The following is a 12770-nucleotide window of genomic DNA, read 5'->3' as shown; positions in this document are numbered from 1 at the left end:
GAAAAATACTTGTGAAAAGATGTCTTTCAGTCAGTCAAATAGCACATAGCAAATAGTGGAGCTCTGCAGCCATTCACTTTTTTGCCTTTTTTTTTTTTACTGTATTTTCCAAAAGATGGGCAAAAATCTTACACTAAATTATGTAAAATTATCCATGTTATCCCCACGAATGAAAGTTCGAAATTTGGGTCTTTTATAAAGTGAATTATACATTAAAAAAAAGATTTTGTGTGAAAATCCATTAAAAAACTATTTTTTAATTTATTCATATAAATTAAAAGAATATTATAAATACTCCAAAAACTGCACGGATGTTGAGTAAAAAACATTTATAAACAGAGTAAAATTACATTTGCTCTAAAATAAAATATTAATAATTATTTTGTTGCCTGGGGTCTGTTGAGACCCCAAAGACCCTGAGTGTAATTCCAAAACGAAGGCCGGAGAAAGGTTAAACGAGTGTTCTCACCGATATGCTTGTTGTGCTTTTGTGTTTTATAGACTTAATATTGTTTCTTATTGAAATGTGGCGCTGTCTGAAGCTTAGTTTATACTCGATGCGCCCGCTCGAGCTGCAAAAATTAGGATTGTTGCGCACAGAAAACTTCTTGAAAACATAATTTGATTACTGTACCGCCTTCCTATAATAATGTAGGCAACCACTCGTTATACATAAATCATGTAAGAGTTCATATTTTTACTTGCACATATGATTTCGAGCATGTGCTGAGTGAGCGATCAGCACTCAAGAGCAACAGAAGTGTGCGCTCTCTCTCTCTCTCTCTCTCTCTCTCTCTTTACCGTCAGACAGTTGACGTTAGTAATATGCTTCTTATTTGACTTTATCTGCTATAATATCCGACCGATCTTTAAACTTCCAGCGATGTCTGTGAAAAAGCGACAAGCTCGCACCTCTGTTTGCCTCTGTGCGCTCAATCCATTATTTTATTTTAAGCAATCAGAATTCTGGGGCCCCCTCGTGGCTACGCCCCTGCATCGGAGGATTTTTTTTGCCAGCGGCTATAGACTACAGCCAGTAAAAGGAACTAGTTCCACATGTTATCAACCCGCCCATAGGGGTGGGATCTCACTCACAGATTGTAAATGCGCACAGCCAGTGAGCTCGGGCATTCATAACGGAGCGTCGTGGAGCAAAGTGAGTGTTTCAACATTTCAATTAATGTCTATGAAAGTTAAGCTTCCATAGGCATGAGCTGAAAACGCACCAGACTGGACACACGTCGTGAATGACTGCCGCGCTTACCTCAGTTCTTCACTCTCGTGATGAATGAAATCTGACTCCTACTGCGTTTGTGCCGTGACTTTCGTTCGGCTCACTCACACTTTATTGAAAAGACACGTTCAGTTTTTAATTGTAGTGTCTGTTCTCTAACAGAATGAAATTATTTTATTACTATGAATATCAAAGCGACGGTTGGTGCAGTGCCGCGGTGGGCAAGTGATAACCAATAGCCGTGGTTTTGGTCAGATTTGGACTGAAAAAAATCAAGATGCCATGAGACTTCTAGCGAACATTAGCGTTGTTCGTGCAAGATTGCAATAGTGCTATGTTGATGTTGTTGGGGTAACAGCTTAGGACCCAGGACCAGTAGTGAAAAATGAAGACCAAGAGTCAGGAGTTCGATTAATTCAAGAAAAATGTACTGAATAATAGTTTGCAGTTTCATCAGCAGAAGCCAGCTCACAAGGAGTTCGTAGACCGCACTCCCTCTAAGAGTCTCCCCGCCTCCGCCTAACATACATACAATTTCTGAACAGTTATACTGTTTTCAAGGTCTAGCCACGTCATTACTGCCATGTGGAATGATTCTGATTGGTAGAGAAAATGCACAGTCAAGGTACATTTCCACACAAGGATGGATAGCAGAGCATATCACTAAACTGGGTAGACTAGTTGTCGGCCGCCCCATGACTAGATTTAGATCACAATGACCCCGGAGGTCCTAGAAAGGTGTCTTCAGGTCTGGTGTCGTGTGCAGAAAACGTCCATCTTCAATATTGGGCCTGCACCGATCATGCAACGCACACACAAAAGCACTAGGGTATATCGCACTCTAGTTAGTGTCAGCGGATCCTGACATTTATCAAAAGAACACCCAATACCTAAACAAAGATACAGCCATCGCTCTCCTTCGCCAGAGAGAGACATACATACTAGATATTCTTTTATGAATATATCTGAATATATGAACATTGAGAAGGATAGGTGTATAAAAGAAGAGACACAGGTATCTGACCTGCCCCTTCAATGTTGACATTATTTTTTTAATAGTTATCAGGCTTGCTTATAATTTTACTGTTTTTAACATAACATGTTATTAATAATACACCACATACAGTAGTATATGTATAACTATACATTGTATTTATACTTTTTTTTGTTGTAAATTTCTGATTGGGCGGGCCAGCTGTCAATGCCTTATTTCGGATACGAGTGACCAATATTGAGTAGCCCACATCTTGGATAAGATTCCTAAAAGCTTCACACATACAGCACACACTACAGACATGCATAAATGTGGATATGTTACATGTCTGAAGTAGTCTATAAAGAAAGAATAAACCAGTCTTAAACTTATAAATTTCACTTAATTTAAAATATAATCTGCTTGCACAATAAACTACAGTAAAATGTACTCACATTTCTCGACAGAAAGGTTTTTTCAGATTTGAGTAAAATGTTATTTAATAACAGTAGTCATAAGCATATTTCCAGTACGTGCCTCAGGCTTGCATCACCAACTCACTCTCATCACAATCCTCTGCAAACTTTGGCTTGAACCGGCTCATTCGGATCCTTTTGAGTCGTATGTGCTACTTCAGCTTTTGTGTCTTGCGTCATCATCCCAGAACTAACATTCGATTCAGTTTGATTAATTTGTTCAAGAACCGAACATCCCTAATGCAGACGCTTCTACAAACATTTGTGAAAGAATGGGTCGCTCTCAGGAGCTCAAACGTGGTACCGTGATAGAGTTGCCACCTGTGCAATACGACCATTCATGAAATTTCCTCACTACTTAAAGGGTAACTTCAGTGATTTAGCATTAGGCTTTGTATCAGTAGAAACCCAGTAGTATATACAAATTATGGTACTTTCCCCCCTCATATCCCCCTGAGATGAGAGAATTATGCACTTTATTTCTGGAAAAATTCCTCCGATGATGCAAATATCGTCATTTTGCGTCATCTGAGGATTTTTGGACAGAGGCAAAGACTACAGCCACTAGATGAAGCTGTTCTACATGTTATCAACCCACCCATAGGGGAGAGATCTCACGCACAGAATGTAAGACACAGACGGCCGCACGGATAATCATAATAACGGAGCGCGGTGCAGAGTAAAGTGAGTGTTTCAACTTTTCAATGAATTCCTGTGATAGTTTAGCTTCCATATGCGATCAGAAAACATGCCAGACTGGCGCTTAACGTTACCACAGCTCTGCTCAGCTCTTCGTGATGAATGAGATCTGACTCCTGCTGCATTTGTGACGTGACTTTTGTTCGGCTCACTCACACTTTATTGAAAAGACACGTTCAGTTTTTAATTGTATATTCTCTAACTAAACGAAATGATTGTATTACTATGAAGATCAAAACGACGGTGTACGGAGTGGGCTCGTAGGGCAGCGAAGCAAGTGCATTCTGGGAGTTGTTGTCTTTCATCCACATGAGACAAAAATAAATTTTCTGTCTTTTCTCAGTCTAGAAGGCGCCAAATTCATAAATAATTTCACAAATTTCTACTGCATAAATGACCCAGTTTAAATACAAAGCTTAATGCTAAATCACTGAAGTTACCCTTTAACATTCCACAGTCAACTGAATGCATCTGAATTAACCTGCAGGTGTTCTTTTAGATTTGATGATGAAATAAAATATTTCCCACACTGATCACAGTTTAATGGCTTTTCTACAGAGTGACAGATCAGATGATTTCTATAACCTGTTGCATCTTTGAAACTCTTCTCACATTGAGTGCAGTGGTACGGCTTCTCTCCAGTATGAACTCGCTCATGTGATTTCAGGTTTCCAGACCGAGCGAATCTCTTGTCACAATATGAGCACTTGAAAGGTTTTTCTCCAGTATGAATTCTCTGGTGCAGTTTCAGATCACCAGTTGTGATACAGCTCTTCCCACAGTCACAACACACAAGCTCTCACACCTGTGTGTGTTTTTTGGTGCAGTTTAAAACTCTTCAGCCATGAAAAACTCTTTCCACAGTGAGAACACACAAGAGGTCTCTCACCTGAATGAAATTTCAGGTGTTGTTTTAGATGTGATGACGAAATAAAATCTTTCCCACACTGATCACAGTTAAATGGCTTTTCTCCAGAGTGAATGAACAGATGAAGCCTGAGATTTTTGCTACATGTGAAACTCTCCTCACACTGAGTGCAGTGGTACGGCTTCTCTCCAGTATGAACTCGCTCATGTGATTTCAGGTTTCCAGACCGATTGAAACTCTTGTCACAATATGAGCACTTGTAAGGTTTTTCTCCAGTATGAATTCTTTGGTGCCGTTTCAGATCACCAGCTCTACTAAAGCTCTTCCCACAGTCACAACACACATGATCTCTCACTTCATCATGTGTTTTCTGGTGCAGTTTAAAATTGTTCAGCCTTGAAAAACTCTTTCCACAGAGAGAACACACATGAGGTCTCTCATCTGAATGAAGTTTCAGGTGTTGTTTTAGATTTGATGACGAATTAAAATCTTTCCCACACTGATCACAGTTAAATGGTTTTTCTCCAGAGTGAATGTGCAGATGATTCCAGAGGCCTGATGCTTGAGAAAAACTCTTTCCACACTGAGTCCATGTATACAGTTTCTCTCCAGTGTGAATTTGCATGTGTGTGTTAAGGTTTCCTTTTTTTGTGAAACTCTTTCCACACTGAGAGCAGGTGTGCAGCTTTTTGGCTTTTTGTTCCTTCCAGAGTTTCTTTACATCATTTAGTTTGTGTTGTTGTTCCTTCACTTCCATCTGGTCTAAAATAAACATATAAAGCAGTCAGAATCAGTTCAATGAGGTTAAATATGACAATTAAAAACACTCAGCAGAAAAAAAGACATCAGTGTCTGTGTGAATATCAAGTATCTTTGATGTGCAATACGATTAAAACTAAGTTATGATCTGTGGTGGACAGTAGCAATGTATTTTTACATTGTTACATTACTTAAAATAAAAATACTTGGATACTTGAAAAATTTACTTAAGACATTTTTACAATATTGTACTTTTTACTACAACTCTACGCCCTGAACGATTCATTGCGATTACACTGATCTGATTGCAGCTGTTCTTGAGTTAACAACTCACCGAATGATCCGTTCAGAGCGAATCTCCAGTTAAAGGGATAGTTTACCCAAAAATTTTAATTAGCCCATGATTTACCCACCCTCAAGCCATCCTAGGTGTATATGACATTCTTCTGTCAGATGAACACAATCATAGTTATATTAAAAAGAAGGCCTTTATTAACCCTCCAGAGCCGTATAGAGCAGTTATATGATGGATAGATGCACTTTTATCGACTTCAAAGATAACACAACCATTCACTGCCATTATAAAGCTTTGAAAGCCAAGACTTTAATATAACTCCAATTTTATTTGTCTGAAAGAAGAATGCCATAAACACCTAGAATGACTTGAGGGTGAGTAAATCATGGGCTAATTTTAATTTTGGGGTCAACTAACCCTTTAACTGAACTCACATATCGGATGGAAAATTACGTGAATCCTTGGAAGATCCCTGCAAACACGACCTATGGCGAAAAGTAAGTTACAAATGCTAAATTTTAGGATTGATTATTATAAATGAAAATCATATTTAGGTCACGACTGTCAGTTGTTTGTCAACAAAATCGGCTGTAAAAGGGTGAGCCGTTTGAGGCAGATCACTGTAACGCTTATATGCGGTAATGTCCACACTACTGTCTCAGCGGGTAGGGTTTAGTTAAAAAACAACCCTAAACATAACATTAAAGGGTTAGTTCACCCAAAAATGAAAATTCTGTCATTAATTACTCACCCTTATGTCGTTCGACACCCGTAAGACCTCCGTTCATATTCGGAACACAAATGAAGATATTTTTGTTGAAAGCTGATGGCTGAGAAAGGCTTCAGATAGGCCTCCATTGGCATTCAGTACATTTTCACTCCCAAGACCGATAAAAGGCACTTAAAACGTCGTTACAAAGTCCATCTCACCACAGTGACTCTACAATAATCTTACAATGCGACGACAATAGTTTTTGTGCGAAAAAAAAATCTAAATAACACCTTTATCCAGCTTGTTATTGCCTTCCATGTGTGCCTCCACGACGCATGCGCGAGAATATGACGTAGCGCCAGGGTTCGGGAATCCATGAAATGCGCACTTTAGTCCCATTTTGAGAACTACGCCGAGACCTAAAGCACGATCAATGTAGAATTCAACAGCTTAGACACGCGCGTCTTCCTCTGATTGTAAAAAAATTGCTTCTGGGTCATGTGTCCGAACGCCGGATCTGCGTCATATTCTCGCGCATGCGTCGTGGAGGCACACATGGAAGGCAATAACAAGCTGGATAAAGGGGTTATTTAGATTTTTTTTTCGCACAAAAACTATTGTCGTCGCATTGTAAGATTATTGTAGAGTCACTGTGGTGAGATGGACTTTGTAACGACGTTTTAAGTGCCTTTTATCGGTCTTGGGAGTGAAAATGTACTGAATGCCAATGGAGGCCTATCCAAAGCCTTTCTCAGCCATCAGCTTTCAACAAAAATATCTTCATTTGTGTTCCGAATATGAACGGAGGTCTTACGGGTGTCGAACGACATAAGGGTGAGTAATTAATGACAGAATTTTCATTTTTGGGTGAACTAACCCTTTAAAATAACGAAAATCAATCCCCAGGCCTCTTCCCCGCTGCCGTAGCAGATCAAATAGTATGTTTGCATTTATGCATTTATTCTTTGACAACACGCATTGTTTTTCCTTATTTTAAATAACACCGTTTGTTTGGACACATGAAGTAACCTAAATTTACTTTTACTATATTTGAATATATTTCACGTTTTGATAGTGTATGATACGTTTTTGAAATAAAATTAAATGTTCATAAAATTCTTACTTGCAGAGCAAAATATTTATGAAGTTTTTGAAGCATCAAAATTGGTAGTTGCGTGGCTGTCAATGGAGGGACAGAAATCTCTCAGATTTAATTGAAAATATCTTAATTTGTGTTCCGAAGATGAGCGAAAGTGAATGAAGCATTTTGCGCGAGTGATTTACATGTTAAGTCAATGCAAAGACGCGAATAGACATATGTGGCGCGAAATTGAGCGTTTGACGCGTGATTCGCGCGAATGGCGCAAGTTGAATAAATGAACTTTGGCGGATATTCGCGCCGCGTTAACCAATCAGGAGCTCGCTCTAGTAGTGACAACAATGAGGACAAAATCATATGTGGATACCCGGAGCTGTACGATATCTTCATACTTTATAGAAAGGGATCTTGCTTGGAAGAAAGTAGGAGGTCAGACAGTCTGGCAAGTTGTAAACGCTCTTTACTCAATTTGAGCTATACATAGGCCTATTGAGACTACAAGCTAGTTAAAGCCGGCAAATTGAGCCATATTTTAAAACAATCCATGTCAGCAACGAGACGAGCCGGCTGGCTGAAGCCCCTCCAATGACGCGAATATGCTTCTGTTGTGTAGATATATTCACGCAAGTCGCATCTGGTGTGAACGCACAGTTATGGGTTTGGAACGACACGAAGGTGAAAAAACTATCCCTTTAAATGGTGTAGATGTGTGGGCGTGACTTTCTGTCTAATGAAGAAGAATCAAGAATGGACACCCACCTATTTGTTCCTCAGTATCTTCATGTTTTATTCTGGATGGTTCTGGATCACTCATGTCTTCAATCTCCTCTTTAACGGACGACGGTAACATCTTACAACAATTTTTATGATAGAGAATGCTTTTTTTATGTTTAAAACTCTTCCCACACTGAGTACAGAAGTACGGCTTCTCTCCAGTATGAACTCGCTCATGTGTTTTCAGGTTTCCTGACTGATTGAAACTCTTGTCACAATATGAGCACTTGTAAGGTTTTTCTCCAGTATGAATTCTTTGGTGTGGTTTCAGATCGCCAGCTCTAGTAAAGCTCTTCCCACAGTTCGAACACACATGATCTCTCACTTCATCATGTGTTTTCTGGTGCAGTTTAAAATTATCCAGCCTTGAATAACTCTCTCCACAGAGAGAACACACATGAGGCTTCTCATCTGAATGAACTATCAGGTGTGTTTTTAGATCTGATGATGAAATAAACTTTTTACCACACTGAACACAGTTAAATGGTTTATCTCCAGAGTGACGGAGCAGATGATTACTGAGAGCTGTTGTATGATTGAAACTCTTTCCACACTGAGTGCATGTGTGCGTCTTTTTGGCTTTTGTTACGGTTTTGAAGTTGTGACATTCCTCCACCTCATACAATCCATGTCTTTGCTGTTCCACTTCCATCCAATCTAAAATAAATAGTATATGGTTAAAATAAGCTCATGTGAACTGATTTAATAGGAGAAAACAACAGAGATGAGAGATTATTACAACTGCTATCCACCTTTTTCCTACACCTCATGACACCTTGCATGAATTATTGGTGTAACTTCTGTGAAACTGTCAGTCAGCGAAAGCTTTGCTCTATAAATGCAATAAGCATTGACAAAAACTGTGTACAATGCGACATTATTCTACTCACCCTTCAACCACTGAATATTCAAAGTAAATTCAGTGTTTCCCCTAGAAATTTTTCCAGCAGCGGTGCTGTTACGTGGCGGGGTCCGGGGGCATGCACCTCCGGAATATTTTTTTTTAAAATAACCCCTTAAACCATGACTTCTGGCAAGTTTTGTGGATAGAAATCGACATTTTGAGACATACAAATATGACATACTATCAACAGATTCAAGGCATGATTATTGCAGCATGTACCTTGAACTTTGGGATGCACCGATATGAACATGTTGGCCGATACCGATAACCGATAATTCTTTCTATTTGAAAGCCGATAACTGATATATAGACCGATAAATCTAAATCCAATTTTGATCAACTTTGAGAGCCTGATTACAAAAACAAAAGGCTCACAATTAAAAGCCATGTCTCAAACACTTCAACATAAATCAAACCTATACAGCAGCCAGTTTTAACCAGTGTTAAATTCTTTAACATTTCAAATAAATGTTACACTCCTATGGCCAACTTACTTTATTAAATTTTTTTAACACTTTGCCATAGGGTTTAATTTTTGTTAGCATTAGTTAACCAATAATGAATGAAAAATACTTCTACAGGATTAGAAATTAATCTTAGTTCATGTTAATCTCAACATTTTCAGATCTAAAGTTGTGTGTGTTAACGTTACAATATATACGTCCCAACTTTATATTAGGTGGCCTTAAGTACTATGTACTTACATCAAAAAATAAGTACAATGTACTTACTGTGTTCAAATTGTATTGCGAAACACCTTTGCTGATATTGAGGTGGGATATGGGTAGGGTTAGGGACAGGTGTGGTGGTATGGGTAAGTTTAAGGGTAGGGTTAGGTGTAAGGGAAGTGTCAACTGTGTAATTAAAAATGTAACTACCGAAATTAATTACAGATGTAATTACATGCAGGTCTTTTTTTAAATGTAAGTACAATGTAAAAACATGTATGTACACAATAAGTGCATTGTATCAAATGATTAATTAAAATGTTAGTACATAGTAGTTAAGGCCACCTAATATAAAGTGGGTCAGAATATACATTTATTTATATTCAATAAAAATGTAGAAAATATTAGAAAAGTGGAAATAAAGCATCTAACATGTGTTTAATAATGAGTGTTTATCGGTTAGGGGTATGTGAACAGACAAGTGCTGAATTAGAGACGATAAAAGTGAGTGGGTCCAATATCACTGATCGTAAAAAGTGAAAAAAGTACAATGGTTCCGAAGCCCATGATCATATATACACAGAATAAATATAATATTACAACTTACAATGGCACAAAAAACTGCAAATGCACTAGTGAACTCGACTGTGCTTGTCATGAAGATTTAACTCTGTGGACGCGCACGCGCTCTTCCCTCAACAAACGCGCTAAAACACAATATTCTTTTACAGTCGTCTTCTCATTATAATTTTATGTCTATATACTTGAGCTGCACATGTTGCACTTAACTGTATTTTTCTTTTCGAAGTGATTCCAATCATATTTGAAGCGATTCAAAACCATCATGGCGGACAGTGCGCGTCTGAAGTGTCTCAGCTGAAAGAAATACGTTATCTATCGGCTTGAATATATAAGTCAAATTTTCTTAGCAGATTGATAACGATAACATCAAAAATGATAAATAAATATAAAAATTATGAACACAGAACTAGCCTATTGATCCACGAACACCGCAGTTACCATAACTGGCAACATTACGAATCTGATGCGGCAGACAAACTGTGCGTCACAAAATGATTCTGATTGAAAGTCAGCACACGTGATCGGTTTAGAAAACGTCCACCGAATCTTTCAATAGGAAGGATTTTAATTGTAATGATATAAAACTGTGAATCAATCCAAAAGCTTGATTATGTCTTCAATTAAAGACAGAATTTACATTTTTGTGTGAACTATCCCTTTAATTTTACTGGAGTAATGTTTTAATAGAATATCTGTAGTTTTATGCTTAGTATTTCATCCACCACTGCTTATGATCATTTAGATGCATTTCTCTATCATTTATCATCCAAATACTGATTATTATTTCACAGCTACTAAAGCAGTCTATAATGAAGAATCAAGAATGCACACCAACCTATTTGTTCCTCAGTATCTTCATGTTTTATTCTGGATAGTTCTGGATAACTCATGTCTTCAATCTCCTCTTTAATAAACTCCATCTTTAACAGTCACACAGATTTCAGCTGCTACACCTGGAGTTTGTCCTTCTCTTGTAGGATGATGTGAATATTCCCAGTATTTATTGGTGAATTGTTGTGGGAGGGGCTTCACTGCAGGTGTGAACTGTGATCACTGTGAGATACTGACGCCCACAGGACCAGACCTGGAGAAATCAAAGAGAAGTTACTGAATTTACACAGGATTACTTTAACCCTGTAAGACCTGTAAGAAGTTTAGCTCTACTAAAATAAACCTGCAGAAGTTTTTTTCTCTCTCGAAGACCACATTTACACAACTAATAGGTCCTATTGTTGAGTCTTACAATGCTATTGGATGGAATATTTTGTGAATAGGCCAGTTTACCTGGCCATGAACCTACACAACCTGTGAACTTTACTTGAAGCACATCATGAAGTTTTACAGGACTTTGGGTTTTAATCAACATTTAATTAAATAAGTTCAAGTTGAATTAAGGAATAAATTATTTCTTTGAGAATTTGAAAGTATTTGTGTAGTCTTATCGGTCTAATAATTTATAAAAACCTCCTGTATAAAATGGTCCTGTTTCCTTTTATGGGCTTTGTTTACCCAAATATCTGCTTCCTGCATGAGGGACAGGTGATAATGTTCAGGAATGTGGGGGGTAATAGTGCTATTAGCATGATAGTAGAGGGCACAATAAGCTAGCCAGACTGTATTGTGTGAATTCTGATGTGTGAATTCTTTATATGTGTAAGTATCATTGGGATATGTAAAATAACCAGTGTTTTTTTTTTTTCATTTCAGAATGTCACCAGCCAGGAAAGACTGTATTAACAACAAAGTGTATGATGTCATTGATGTCGTCCAAAATGGGAACAATGATTTTGAAATAGATTCTGATACAAGTTAAGAAGATGAATGTGGAGATGCCTGTGAACTGGAAAAGTAAAATAAACAACCCATTGACCACCAGTCTGATGATTATGTGGACATCATGCCAACAAAATCAAGTCACTCAAGAACACAGACCCTGTGCCCCGTGACAGGTATCGCTAGCTGATAAAGGATTTTATCAGTCCCAACACTGATTTTTCAGGTCAGGATACCAATGATGCCGAGCTAACTACACCACTGGCGTATTTCTGAAAGTTTGTGTCAGAAGATATGAAGAAAATAGAGGACGCTGAAGACACCGTGGTAAAGGCTACACCAACAATGTCCACCTCTGCTTCTCAGAGCACAAGAACGGCCTTTGGGACTATCATAACTGAATATGGCTATGAACAGAGCTAAATCACATAAATGCCAAAGTTTTCATTCAGTTCATCATGTTTTGTAAATACAATCTGAACATATTTTTTTATAATAAATTATTTTTCATAAAAATATGACTTGTCCAATTATTAATATTGTGTGATTATTGGTGTATACATATGCCACTAATATAATCGTTACACCCTGCAAATGAACCCTCTTAGATGTTCTCTACATTTATCAGGACAGTGAGTGAAATCACTGAATTCTACCCAAAAAGGCCCAACGTTGCAATATTACAACATTCCCCTAAAAACTAAAATGTCGAAAATGTAAAAACCCATTTATTTCTGCATTAGAGGCCTCCTACAACAACATGTAAAAGGTGGAAAAAAATTTTTTTTACAGTTTTTTTTTCTATATTTGGGTCTTACAGGGTTAATACGTTTAAATTAAGTGAACATGTTTTCTGTCAGGAATATGGAGCATTTTGATACAAGTTAGATATTAATGGTATTTAAAATCAGATTTGTTCAACTCCTGTCCAAAGTTTGAGAGAAACAACAGGAC

The sequence above is a fragment of the Gobio gobio genome, assembly GCF_949357685.1.
Source record: "Gobio gobio genome assembly, chromosome: 8".
In the NCBI taxonomy this organism is placed as follows: domain Eukaryota; kingdom Metazoa; phylum Chordata; class Actinopteri; order Cypriniformes; family Gobionidae; genus Gobio; species Gobio gobio.
This window is presented reverse-complemented; position numbering follows the sequence as displayed.